A 14,261-nucleotide genomic window follows, 5' to 3' on the forward strand; every position below is an offset into this window, starting at 1 on the left:
GCGGGGACACAGGAGGGATACAGAAGGGACACAGCAGGGACACAGCAGGGACACAGCAGGGACACAGGAGGGATACAGAAGGGACACAGCGGGGACACAGCAGGGACACAGCGGGGAGACAGAGGGGACACAGCGGGGACACAGCGGGGAGACAGAGGGGACACAGCGGGGACACAGCGGGGACACAGCGGGGACACACCAGGGACACAGCGGGGACACAGCAGGGACAGAGCAGGGACACACCAGGGACACACCAGGGACACAGCGGGGACACAGCAGAGACACAGTGGGGACACACCAGGGACACAGCGGGGACACACCAGGGACACAGCGGGGACACAGCAGGGACACAGCGGGGACACAGCGAGGACACAGCGGGGACACAGCGGGGACACAGTGGGGACACAGTGGGGACACAGCAGGTCTGCAGCCCGTGTGTGAGGGCACAGCATCGTTGCCACGGCAGGAGCTGCCAGCCTCTGGGCAAAGCATCCAGCAAAGGCTCCCGGGGCTGGGATCCACTGCAGGATGTGCTGCTGGCCGTGTGAGGAGGCCTGGGGTCACTGCTGGCACTGCTGGCACTGCTGTCACCTGGGGTCACTGGTGTCACCTGGGGTCACTGCTGGCACTGCTGTCACCTGGGGTCACTGCCATCACTGGTGTCACTGCTGTCACTGCTGGCACTGCTGGCACTGCTGGCACTGCTGTCACCTGGGGTCATTGATGTCACTGCTGTTACTGGTGTCACTGCTGTCACTGCTGTCACCTGGGGTCACTGGTGTCACTGCTGTCACTGCTGTCACCTGGGGTCACTGCTGTCACTGCTGTCACTGGTGTCACTGCTGTCACCTGGGGTCACTGCTGTCACTGGTATCACTGGTGTCACCTGGGGTCACGGCTGTCACTGGTGTCACCTGGTGTCACTACTGTCACTGCTGTCACCTGCCCAGGGCCCCGCTGCCTGCCTTTCCCTGCCCAGGCTGAAGCAGGGGAGCGCTGCCGTGCCTGTGCCTGAGGGAGCGCACGCTCTGCCTGGCCTGGGGGCAGTTTTTGGTGACACCATCTGCTCAGGCCCCTGACAGTAGATACCACAGAGCATTCCTGCCTTCCAGCCCATCTGCATGGACGGAAAGAGCCTTGCCCTGCAGAGCTCAGCCTGTTTACTGATTTCCTTTCCTCCAGGCAGAGTTTGCAGCCTGGCAGCTCAGCACAGTTTGTTCCAGGAGTGCCCCAGTCCCTGCCCGGAGCCAGGCCCTCTCCAGGCTCAGCACCCATCGCCCAGGTGGGAGAGAGGAGCAGGGCTTACACAAGCACAGGGCATCCCTCGGACCGTGCAAGGCTCCCTGCTGTCCCCCGATGTGCCTCCCACAGGAGCTCCAGCCCAGCATCCCCAGGGAGCAGCCTGCAGAGCCACGTTCCGTGCCAGCCACACTCTCCCTCACCCCCATCCTGTTGTGGTGTGGTTTTTGTTTCATTAGTGTGATTATTGTTTGATTTGTAATTACCTTATGCTGTCTTTTGGTTTCTGCCCTTTTCCCAGAATTTTCTTTACTCCTCCTTTTATTAAATGCCAGTTTTTCCCCGAGCCTGCCTTCCTTCGAGAAACTTCTCTGTCAGTTTTGTGTTTCTTTAAACTTCATTAGTTCACTGAAACTGTTCTTTTCCCTTGGGATTCTTCATTGGTTGATATTTGAATGCCCGCCTTGAATTGCATCTTTGGTTTTCATGATTAGTTGAAGGATGTATCCTCCCCAAAGTTATAAGCTTTGTCTGCCCCGAGTTCGGGGTCCTGGGATGCTGAGGGGCAGTTTTACCATGGAATAAAGTTATCCCAGGAACCGTGGTGCTGCTCTTTTGTTTATGCTGCGCCTTCCCTGGCAGCTGGGATCAGCGAGCTTGAGAGGGGACTGTCGCTCCCGTCACCATCCAGCTGGGACGAGCAACACCATCCCCTCCAGGAGCTGCTGGCAGGCCAGAGCAGCGGGACGGGTCCCAGAGCAGAGCTGAAGGCAGCAGGGCAGCGCTGGTGGCATTGCTGTGGGACACTGCCGCCCTGCCATGGCCCACGAGAGCCTCACATGGACCCCTTTGCCTCTCCCCATGGCACAGGCTGCCTGGGCAGGCTCTCAGGGCTCAGCAGAGATTCCCCACCCAACCCCTGCTCCCCTGTGCCAAGGTCCCAGTACATCAGTTAATTTCCCAGAAGTGCTCCAGTCTGTGTGTCTGCAGGACAGCCGCTCCCCCGTGCCACTGTGGTGACAGATTGATCGGGAGGCTTTCCCAGAGACAGAGGAAAAGGCTTGTTCCTCATATGAACAGCAACAGGACACTGGCTCAGGAGGTGCCAGAGCAATGCCAGGCTCCAAATCAACCGGAGCCCAGCTGGTTATTGCTCTTTGAAACGAACTGCAAAGTTTCTTATTAATTGAGATAGAACTTCAATTTCTGCAAAACGGGTGTCCTCCTATCACAGCAAAGGCCTCTTCTAGAGGTGAACAGGGCTGCTCTGGGGGATGGAGGCCAGGGCTCACCTCTGCACCTGAGCGCAGAGTAAAGCTGGTGACAAGTGTCAGATCTGCACTCAGAGATGTTTCAAAAAAAACCCAAAAAAACAGGATTTTGACCACCCTGAGATGTCGATTTGCCCAGGCTGGGCCAGTGCTCTACTCTGTCAGTGAGCCAAGGTGGACAAAGGGATCTGAGGCTCAAGTAAAGTTCCTTCTTGGCTCAGAGGCAAGACCTGCAAGGCACCAGCAGCACCAGAAAAATCCCCACACTGAGGCTTAAGCAGGGTCTTGGCACAGCCAGGGAGCTGCACTTTCTGCCCCTTTTATTTAATTCCATTCCCCATCCCGATCATTCCACAGTCCCCCCATGGATCAGCCCCACCAGCATGCCCAGAGCAGGGCAGGGGGAGCACGGGTTCCCACAGGCATCCCATAAATTCATTTATCCTCCCTTTCTTGGGACCAGAGCTCTGCTGTTTCCCTGTGCTTCTCCTGTGCTCTTGGCAGACGTGGGGAGCACTGATCCATGTCAGTTTGGTGCAGTCTGATCACAGGCTTTACATCAACAGGAGTGGAAAGTTTTAAAGGATTTGCAAAACATTGGTTCAGTGGCTGTGTTTGCTTCTTACATGTTCTCTGCTTTGCATTTGTTTTCCAATAAAAAAAACCTTCCACAAAAACAGGGTGAAACACCCTCAAGTGACAAATTACTTTTCTAAGCTCTTAGTCTTTACTTAAGTCAATGTAAATCAGATAGTGAATATGATTATTCATACCCTTAAAATGTGCTGTATTTTAAATCCTTTCTTCACTGAAATGCCAACAAGAAGGAAAAAAAAACAAGTGCCATCTCAAAGAGCGGTGCCCCCCGGTACAGCTGTCTCACCAGCCTCTGAAACAAATTTCAGTTTTTGTTTGTTTATTCCGTGAGTATAAACTTACATTAATGTTTACAAAGTGCTTTCAGTGAAGGGCGTGTGGATTACAAACCAAAGCTACTGTGGGCTGCAGGGAACTGTCCTTCTGAGGAATGCTGGGGCCACACAGCTGGGGAGCCCCTGCGGAGCTCTGGGGTCCCAAGGGCCAGTGGAGGTGCTTGTCACCCAGGGGGCCAGAGGACAAGCCCCACTCCAGCAGGTGACAGCAGCAGGAGCAGTGCAGGAATGCCAGACAGCAGCCCCGGATCTGCAGCGAGGCTGTCTCACAGGTGCTGCCATGAGCGGTCACTTTCCCTGCCTGAAAATCCTCATCATTCCAGTAACGAACTCCAGGACAATTGGCTGGACTCATCCAGTGAAACCCAGGACACCTCAGAGGAGGTGTTATGGCCTGCCATAAAAGCCCATCCCGGGTCTCTGTCACACCCGGAGGGTGTCAGGGCAGGGCGAGGGGCCGGGCTGGTGCTGCTCCCACGAGCGTTACGCCAGCCCTGCCGAAGCGAGAGCAGCACTTCTCGTTAGTCCAGTTACAGCAGCACTAACATTGGCACTCCACACTAGCTAACCATTACGTAAAAGTGATTAAAAGCGCAGCTAACATCTCCCCGGGGGAATTCCCTGGTGTTCCTGGAAGGAGGAGCTCCTGGAGCTGGCCCCAGGGGGACTGGGGGTGCTGGCCCCCTCCTGCACTGGGTCCACGCCACACTGGCAGGGACTGGGGGTCACAGAGGGGTCCCAGCGCTCAGCAGAGCTCCTCATTCGCGTGAGGGAGTCTTTCATTAAAGGGAGTTAACCGCAGCCAAAACAAGCTCTGGCCGCAGGGGTTGCTCTGCCCCAGGGCAGGGCACTGCCCCAGCTCAGGGCTGACCCTGGGCTGGGACTCCTGATGGGCACGGAGCCCACAGTGCTGTCCTAGCAGCAGCAAAACTAAAACTGATGAGATATTGGGCAGCTCATCGGGTGAGGGAAAACGCCAAAACCAGCTGAGCCGCTATGAAACCCCGGGCAGGATGCTCGGGGAACAGGAGGCACCCGGGAAGCAAAGGCCAGAGCTGGCCCAGAGCCCTGCCCACCGTCCCAGGCTGGCTTTGCTGGGGTCAGCAGTGACCTCGCATGGCACTGCTCCCGTGGGACACTGCTGCTGTGAGGGCAGACCCCTCCAGCTCCCCAGCTCTGCCCCTCGGCAGGCGAGCAGAGAGGCGCGGGGCACAGCTGTCCCCTGGTCGCTGCGCACCCCTGGCACACCCCTGGCGCTCGGGGCCAGGCTGGCACAGCACAGGGATGTCCCTGGCTGCCAGCAGTGCCCTGCTCCCTGGCTTTGCCCACAATTGATTGTCCATTCCCGGCTGGATGGTGACAGGGGGGTGAGAGCCCCCCTCCCTCGGGCTCCACAAAATCCCAGTTTCCAGTGGGGGCGCGGCACGGAACAAAAGGCCAGCCGCACGGTCCTGGGGTGGAACTGGGGTAGCGTTATTCCGTGGTAAAACCCCCCTCCCAGGGTCCCAGGACCCCGAACTCGGGGCTGACAACAGCTTTTAAACGAGGGGAGGGCTCAGGGGAAGATGCAATCTTTAAAGCAATAAAGGATTTCAAGGGAGAACACTTCAGTGAACTGATGGGGTTTGGAAGAATACAAAACTGACAGGGAAGTTTCTAGGTGAAAGGCAGGTTTGGGGAGAGATTGGCATTTCATGGAAGGAGGAGTAAAGAAAGTTCTGGGGAAGGGGTATGGATAGGAGGGGTTTGGAACTTGGCAGGGAATAGCTAAGTAACAAACAAAAAACCAACCACTTAACTAAACTAAATAACAATAAAGAGTAAGTCTAGTTTTAACAACATAAAATACAAAATGGAAAACCTGTGCCAATCGAAAAGCAGGGAAAGGACATCATAAAAAATTACAAAATTACAAATCAAACAATAATCATGCTAATGAAACAGAAAACACACCTCAACACTTGGTGGTGGAGAGCAGTCACACAGCCAGCCCAGCCTCGTGGGGAGAGCCGCGGGAGCTGCCACGGCTGCTCCGGGGCCCGGGGTGCTGCAGGGCTGGGTCTCAGCCCGGAGCTCGTGGCTGGAATCAGCAGGGGTTCCCCTTGCCTTAGAACCTTCAAAACGCAGCACACTCACTGTTTTAGCCCAGCTGCCTCACAGCAGCTTTTCAAAGGACACGCTCCGTGCAAAACAACTTGTCACATCCCGGCAGAGCCTTCGGAGGCGCCCAGAGGATCCTGCTGCAGTCCCAGCTCCAGCTGCCAGCCTGGCTCTGGGCTACCCGCAAACACGGGGCCAAATTCAAATTCCCTCTTTTAAGAAATTCATACTGTCTTGTACCATTGATATCAAAGCTGCTGGATGCAAATTTGATATTCAGTACATATTTTCTTACAGAAAACATCTCCAAAGGGATGACTAAATTACTTCTCATTCCAGCTTGGATTTATGACTTTCTCAAATATCACATGGATGCATTTGCCTGCCTTTTTTTTTTTCACCCTTCCAAGGTCAGGAAACTTCCTTAGCCTAAGTTTATGGGCAAACAGCCAAGAATGCAGCATTTTCAGTGTTTTACAGCAAAAGATCCACGACAAAAGCAGGACTGCCCAGAGTGTCTGAGCAGAGCTAGAATACCGAAGCGATTCATCACGATCAGTTTGCAGCTCAGAACATTTGATCCAAGCCCTCGTGAGGCTGCAGACCAGTGGATAACCCAGGCACTGCCCCCGCTCAGCCGAGCATGCACCCGGTGCTCCCTGTGCGCTCACCTGCCCTGGCACTGGCACCGGGGGAAACCTGACGTTTATTTCCTGGACTCAAACGCAGCAGGAGGGGTTGAAGCTGTGCAGAATAACAGCTCCAGCAGCCGTGGCCTGGCTTTGTCCCTGTGTTAGGACATTTAATGAACTGCTGAGCTCCTCAGGAACGATGAGCAGCCCCTGCTGAGCCAGCTGCAGCAGCCAAGCTGCATTCCCTGCCCGGGTCCCGCGCTCAGGGCTGTCCAGGCACCAGCAGGGACCCACAGAGCCCCCTGAGTGACAGGGCAGGTGACAAATGCAGCACCCGCAGGCTCTGCTCTCTCCCTTCCATCTCCGGTTTTGCCAGGTGTGAGTCTCCTCTCACCAGAAAGGTGCTGGGGAACACCTGACACCCCTTGATGGAGCTCCCAAAGGAAAACCTCACACAAACAGGCCTTTCAGAGATTTGTTTCCTTAACATGTTTGGATGGGAAAATATATTTGAAATTACTTTGGCACTGGCAAGAACAACAGTGGGAAATGTATAGGAATTCAAGAAGTTGCAGCCAGAAAAGGGACAGGAGAAAAAGCAAGTTATTTTAAACAATACAAAACCAAAATAAGCAAAAAGCCCTCATAACAGCAACAAAAACCTAAAGCAAAGTAAAATCAAAACACCCCCCAAAAAACCAAACCAAAGCCAAACCAAGGAAAACACACCGGCGCTCTAAGGGCACTGCTGAATTACACATTCTTTGGCATGCAAATCTTCCCTTTCCACCACTTCATTGACTCTGAACAGGGGGAGAGACAAATGGCACTGAGACTAAATTCAAAGCAAAGGCAGAGATACTAGATAGCCAAAAGTAAACAAACTTTTCGGGGGGAGGTGGGGGGAAACCAACAACGAATAGATGAGAGGAAAAGGAGCCGTTAAAGACAATTCCCTTGCCCACGTCAGTTACACTCTTGCAGCCACGCCGAGGATGATTTGGGAGAGCAGGAGGAAGCAGCAGCTCCCCCCGTCACCCCCTGTGTCACTCCCCGGCGTTTTTATTGCTCCGGACTCACGGCCGGGCACGGGGGAAGGGGTTCCGTGTGAGCAGGACCCGGGAGGGGCTGCTCCTGCCCCGGGCACAGCTGGGCACAGCTGGGCACAGCCAGAGGGGCTGCTCCAGCCCCGGGCACAGCTGGGCACAGCTGGGCACAGCTGGGCACAGCCAGAGGGGCTGCTCCTGCCCCGGGCACAGCTGGGCACAGCTGGGCACAGCTGGGCACAGCCAGAGGGGCTGCTGCTGCCCCGGGCACAGCTGGGCACAGCTGGGCAGGGCCAGAGGGGCTGCTCCTGCCCCGGGCACAGCTGGGCACAGCCAGAAGGGCTGCTCCTGCCCCGGGCACAGCTGGGCACAGCTGGGCACAGCCAGAGGGGCTGCTCCTGCCCCGGGCACAGCTGGGCACAGCTGGGCACAGCTGGGCACAGCCAGAGGGGCTGCTGCTGCCCCGGGCACAGCTGGGCAGGGCCAGAGGGGCTGCTCCTGCCCCGGGCACAGCTGGGCACAGCTGGGCAGGGCCAGAGGGGCTGCTCCTGCCCCGGGCACAGCTGGGCACAGCTGGGCAGGGCCAGAGGGGCTGCTCCTGCCCCGGGCACAGCTGGGCACAGCTGGGCAGGGCCAGAGGGGCTGCTCCTGCCCCGGGCACAGCTGGGCACAGCCAGAAGGGCTGCTCCTGCCCCGGGCACAGCTGGGCACAGCTGGGCACAGCCAGAGGGGCTGCTCCTGCCCCGGGCACAGCTGGGCACAGCCAGAAGGGCTGCTCCTGCCCCGGGCACAGCTGGGCACAGCTGGGCACAGCCAGAGGGTCTGGGCGCTGCCCCCACCGCCCCGGGGATGCTCCAGGGCAGCGATCCAGCGCGGCGGGGCTGCTCCTGCCCCAGGCACCGCCGGACACCCTTGAGACACGGCGTTAGCCATTAATCACCCTGCTAATCACCCCGCGCTGCTTGGGCTGGGCCTGGCAGGGCACCGGGGGGACCGAGACCCCCCACCCCTCCCACCCTCCCCCCGACGCTGCCAGCCCATCCCGTGTTCTCGGGGCTCTGCTGCGCTCCGGAGCATCCAGCTGTGCACAGCTGGCAAATGAAGTGCTATCACACACCCAGTGGGACAAAGATAATGAAGATTTAATGTGAAACCATGTTAAATGTGTTGCGGATTCCCTTCCCCTCCCCTTTTTTTCTTCCTTCAAAGCATCAGGACATGCTTGGGAACGAGAAAGGTTTGCCTGGATCTGATCAGGGCTGGGTTTTGTTATTTCACAATGCAAAGATGAAATCCAACAGAAAAAAAAAAAAAAAAAGAAAGAAAAGAAAGGAAAAAAAGCAAAAAAACAAAAAACCCCAAACCAAACAAAAACAACAACAAAAAACCTAAGCCATTTCTTACTGCATCCCGAGTTCCTCTAAATAAAACAAATTTACCAACACAGAAACCTCTGCTCAGCTCTGTTCCCCTCCTTTCTTAAATCAGCTTGTGGGTTTTGATTTTCTTGAAGGAATTGTGGGGGTTTGGGTTTTCCAAAGGCTCCCTCCACCCCAGCCAGCTGAGGAGAGGAAGGGCAGAAGAAGGCACAGTCCTGGGGCTGGGGGTACCCTGCCAGCACAAGGCCCTGGCAGAGCAACAAGCCTGAGATTCCCCTCAAGGGCCCGGCCCAGGGGAGAGAGGGAGGGAGTTTGTTAACAGAGAGACCCCGGGCAGCTGCTCTGTGAGCCTGCTGAGTGACAGCCAACCCTCCCAATGGATGGGGCACCCACTCAGCACCAGCTGCTGTGGGTCCACCCAGCACGGCCAGTGCGGCTGCGAGACAGGGAACGCCGGCACTCCCGCACCCACCCTGCCCAGCCCAGCGCCCTGCACCCACCCTGCACCCACCCTGCACCCACCCTGCCCAGCCCAGCGCCCTGCACCCACCCTGCACCCACTCTGCACCCACCCTGCCCAGCCCAGCGCCCTGCACCCACCCTGCACCCACTCTGCACCCACCCATCCAGTCCAGCACTCCTGCACACATCCATGCCCACCCACCCTGCACCCACCCTGCCCAGCCCAGCGCCCTGCACCCACCCTGCACCCACCCTGCCCAGCCCAGCGCCCTGCACCCACCCTGCACCCACCCTGCACCCCCCCTGCGCAGCTCAGCGCTCTGCACCCACCCACCCTGCACCCACCCTGCACCCACTCTGCCCAGCCCAGCACTCCTGCACCCACCCTGCACCCACCCATCCAGTCCAGCACTCCTGCACCCACCCTGCCCTGTGCTTCCAGGGCAGCAGCCCGTTCCTGGCACATCCTGGCTGCAGGAGCAGAGCCTGCTCGCTCCACTGGCATCATGTTCTAGCTCTTATTTGAGCATCTACATTCAAATGTCTGATCAGTACAGGCTGGAAATAAACACACGATCTACCATAACTACAGCAACAGGAACTAGAGATAAGGAAGGTTTTTACATTGAAGGTGGAGATGCCCTGGTACAGGTGCCCAGAGCAGCTCTGGGCTCCCATCCCTGGCAGTGGCCAAGGCTGGACACTGGGGCTGGAGCAGCCTGGGACAGTGGGAGGTGTCCCTGCCATGGCAGGGCTGGGATGAGATGAGCTGTAAGGTCCTTCCCGACCCAAACCCTTCTGTGACTCCATGAACACATCCTTTGCCATCAGCTGCAATCGATGATGAGCCAGGAGGTCCCCTCTGAACCCCAGCACCCTCCTCCCTGCACTTTTCAGGACAGCCTTTGCCTTAGGGAAAGGGGAGCAAGTCCCAGGGCTGCTAGGAATCTGGATCCAGGGCAGGTACTTCCACCACCACAGACCAGGCACACCGTGCGCCTCTGGCAGTGTCAGTGCACGATTAATAACCTTCCTCTGTGTCCAAATGAGAAACAGAATCCCAGCTCTCCTATATTGCAGGAATTTTTTTAAGCTCAGTTTATTGCAACCTGTCAAGATGCTCTTTGCAATTTGTACCCCGCTGCATCACTCCAAAGCACAGCTAGCAGCCTCTCGGCCAAGCTCCTCCGTTATTTGTTCAGTTAATGTGAGGGAGTAATGGGGACAGAAAGGACACTTGTGCACCACATTTATCTACTACGTCAGCAAAAACACACGGACAGATCTCAGCCCTGTTTGGGAAGCAGCACTGAGACTGCACAGAGCTCCAGACAGAAGTTTATCCAGCACAGAAAGCATGAGCATGGTTTCAAATAGCAGCGTTCCCCCTGTGCTTCTGCAGCACCATTTTTCAGCAGACACCTCTTATTGTAGTGTCAGATAAAGCCACTATGTAACGAATCCAAAGCCCCCCAGCACTCTGCTGGCCAAGCCCTGTGGAGCGTCCCACGAGGACTGCCACCAGCCCAAGAGCCACCCTGCTCCCCAGCTGCCCGCCCTGCCCTGCTCCTTGGCGTCACTTGGTGACCCGCCGAGCCCCGAGCTTCAGGCCAGCCCCAGCCCAGGTTTGGACGGGTGACAGCAAGAAGCCTCCTGGAAAAGCTACCACTCCTTTTTGTTTCATGAATGGCTTTTATTGTAACTACAAAATAAATGTTCTCTAAGGGTTTGCCTTCCACCTTCTCACCGCCTGTAAGGGCTTTCAAAAACACTAGGCAAACGTACTTGACTTTAAATTTTCTCTGGTTTCAGTGAACTGCACAACAAGCAAACACTTGCAGGGAAGGTGTTCCCTTGGAGGCTGATCTCATCCACACATCCTCCCCTCCCTGTGCGAGCCCCCTGCACGTGGCACAGCCACCCTCCAACCCCAGCTGCCATCCCTCCCTGACACACCAAAACTGCCGCAGAGCCCTCAGCCCCTACCCCGAAGGAGAGGCCATCCTAGCCAGGCTCTAGCACGGCAGCTTTCTCTTCTTTACAGCTGCCCTTTCATCCCAGCAAAGCTGGCAAATCTCTGCCTGTCACTGCCGTGGGCTCACCCTGCTGCCACTCCTGGAGCAGCTGCACCCCAAAATCCAGGAGCGGCCTCTCCTCCCTCCCTGCCTCCCACTGCCTGCCCAGCCCCAGCTGGGACAGCCCCACGCTCTGGCTGCTGGGCTGTTCTGTGCTGGGCTGTTCTGTGCTGGGCTGTTCTGTGCCGGGCAGCCCTACCTGTGGCTGCTGGGCTGTTCTGTGCTGGGCTGTTCTGTGCTGGGCTGTTCTGTGCTGGGCAGCCCTACCTGTGGCTGCCGGGCTGTTCTGTGGGGGGCAGCTGGTTCCCAGCACCTTCATCTCCCCTACTCCTCGGCTGGCACGAGGCTCCATTGCCCTGGACGTGGCACAGGCAGCGTGGAACTCTTGGAGAGAAAGGAGAGGCTGTTTGGCATCTGGCAGGTAACTCCAGTGCCACCAGAGCGCTTGAGCTCCCAAAGGCAGTGCCATGCCCTCCTCTGCAGGGTCTGGGTGAACCCCCATTGCCTTGCTGCATGCTGAATCCCAGAAACAGGAACTGCCTCGGTGGGACCCCCGGGGTCCCTGCCCTGCTCCCTGCTCCGAGCAGCCCTGGGCTCAGGCCAGGTCACTCAGGGCTTTACCCCCTTGGCTCCCAAAACCTCCATGGACAGAGGTGCCACACACCGCCCTCGCTGCCCCTCTGCCCAGGGGGAGGCCTCTCCCAACATCCATCCTGAGCCACTCGGCCAGCAGCTGGAGAGGCAGCAGGACCAGAGTCCTACTTCTGCCCTGCCTCGTCAGCAACCCTGGCACAAAATGCTGAGGCACAAAAAACTGCTCATCTCCCTAATGTTCAGGGAAGGTTCCAGCCCAGCAGTGACTTACCCACATTGTGCCTCTGAGACAGTGACAGGACATCAGCCCCGACACAGATTAGAGTCCATCTGTTTCAAATTGCAGCGGGGTTGTGGGGCTTTAAGAGTCAGAACATTTTTCAGGGATGAACACTCCTAAATAAAGAGGATGACTATGAGGCCACTTAGACGGATGAGTGTTTCTGAGCAGTGCAGTCACTGCCCCTCAGCAGCATGAGCCCACGTGGGGTGGTGCATATTGCAACCTGAAATCATTCTGCAGGACTCTGCTGTGTCCAGTGTAACTGGGAAAAGGGATTGCTGTGCCATGAGGCACACAGCACTGCGGTGGCATCCTCCTCCTTATCTCACCCAGCTTTTCCAGCCTGGTAGCCAGGGAAAGAAAGTCTCTTTTAGGAGACTGACAAAGTCATCCTATGGCGTGTGCCAATGCCAAACCAGCCCTGCTCCAGTCCTGTGCACACAGAGAATTTATGGGAAAAAACTACAGAAAACCGTGATCCCTTCAAGGGTGACCCACCACCAAACACTTTTTCCCACTGGCCTCAAACTCTGTGCCAGGGGACACCCGGGGTCCTCCCTTGCCTGTGCCTGTGCCCGTCCTGGGCAGCCCCAGGGACTGGAACAGTGCCGAGCCCCCACGCCAGCCCCCAGCCTGGCTCACACAGGGACACTGCTCCCTGGAGGGCTCTCCCAGGGGCTCTCCAGCTTCCCTTTGCCATTAGGAAGTTGGTGCCACTTCTCCCAGAGTGTGCTGTTGCTCAGTGAGCAGGATGTGCCCAGCTGAGCATCTTTCCCAGCCCCTGAGTGCCCCTTTGGTGCCCTGCAATGAGCTTGGCCTTGGCTGCCACCTCTGCGTGTCAGATTTCTATGACAATGCCCCTGGCAGTCCTGGATTGCAGCAGACATGGCTCCCACATGACCACATGCCCTGCCCAGCTGGCAGCACACCAGAGGAGCAGCTCTGTGCTGCCCCAAGACCCAGACATCCTGGACAGCTGGGATGTGCTGCCTGGAGGTGCTTCCATGGCTTCATAATGTTTCCATGAGATTAAAAGCAAACAACAAACTCCCATCCAACCAAAAAAAAAAAAACCAAAAGAAAAAGACCAAGGAAGCTGTCAGCAATGTCTGCTAATTTTGAGTGTCGTTTCCATCAGATAAGGAAAAGGAGATTTACACCCCCACTGCAAATCCAGCCTCATCTGGAGTCCTGCTTCCCAGAGTGATGCTCCTCAATCTGCTTTGGGGTGTCATTTGTCTCTGAACAGAAAGTTTTTCTTCAATTAATTTTCCCCTACTTAAAAAAGAAGAAAACAGAACCAACAAAACCAGAACTAGACCATGATAAATCTGTGTATTTCTGTGAAAACAAGGTTTAATCTGAAAACTCCCATCAGCTCTCTCTGGTTCCTGCAGGACTGCCACAGCCCAGCACATCTGCAGTGGGAATGCTGGTGGGCTGCAGTGTCCATCCTTTGCCCGCTGAGCAAGCCCCGGAACAGCACAAGGTAACTCCTCACAGCAGCATCCTCTGGTCAGCCCCCAGACCCCGCGAGCAGGGTGCCAGGCTGCCTGGGCTCCCGGGAGGCTGCTGGAGTGGGCTGCTCTGTGTCCCACCAGCCTCCCTGGGCCTGGCCACCAGCCCCAGAGCCCACCTTGGGTCCCCTGTGAGGAGAAGCGATTCCCACAGCAATCCCCTGTGCCCCTGAGGTGAGCAGCAGAGCGGGGTCAGTGCTCCTGGGCAGGGTCAGGCCCACGGCCGCTCGTGAGGAAGCCCCTGAAGCATCACAGTGCCCACCTGGCCAGGAGCCCACCCGTGGCCACCGCTGGCCTGGGACGGTGCAGAGCCACGGGGAGACAAGGAAGGGCTGTTTCTGAGCCGGAATTCCCTTCAGCTTCAGCAGCCGAGATGATTTGCATGATTCTTCAGTAAGTTTCCAAGTTCTGGATCTCACCACAGGTCACTTTTGCTTGTTGCTGTTCCTCTAAACCCTGTATGGATGAAATGCCATCCTGGGCAGAGCAGCCCCTACCTCTTGCCCAACAAGAGCATCACTCAGGGCACCATACAAACAAGCACACTCTACTGCACAGATTCCAGGGGTTTTTTCCCAAATCTGACTCACAACTGCAGTGCATTTTGCCCCATGAAAGCCAAATTTCCAGTTAACATCAAACGGACACGTGGAACTTACCCTGACAATTAATTAAAGGACACAGAAAGGAATCAGCAAGGGGAAAGTAGCTCTGCTCTGAGCATGGAGCTG

This window comes from Motacilla alba, chromosome 5 (assembly GCF_015832195.1).
Source record: "Motacilla alba alba isolate MOTALB_02 chromosome 5, Motacilla_alba_V1.0_pri, whole genome shotgun sequence".
NCBI classification, from domain to species: domain Eukaryota; kingdom Metazoa; phylum Chordata; class Aves; order Passeriformes; family Motacillidae; genus Motacilla; species Motacilla alba.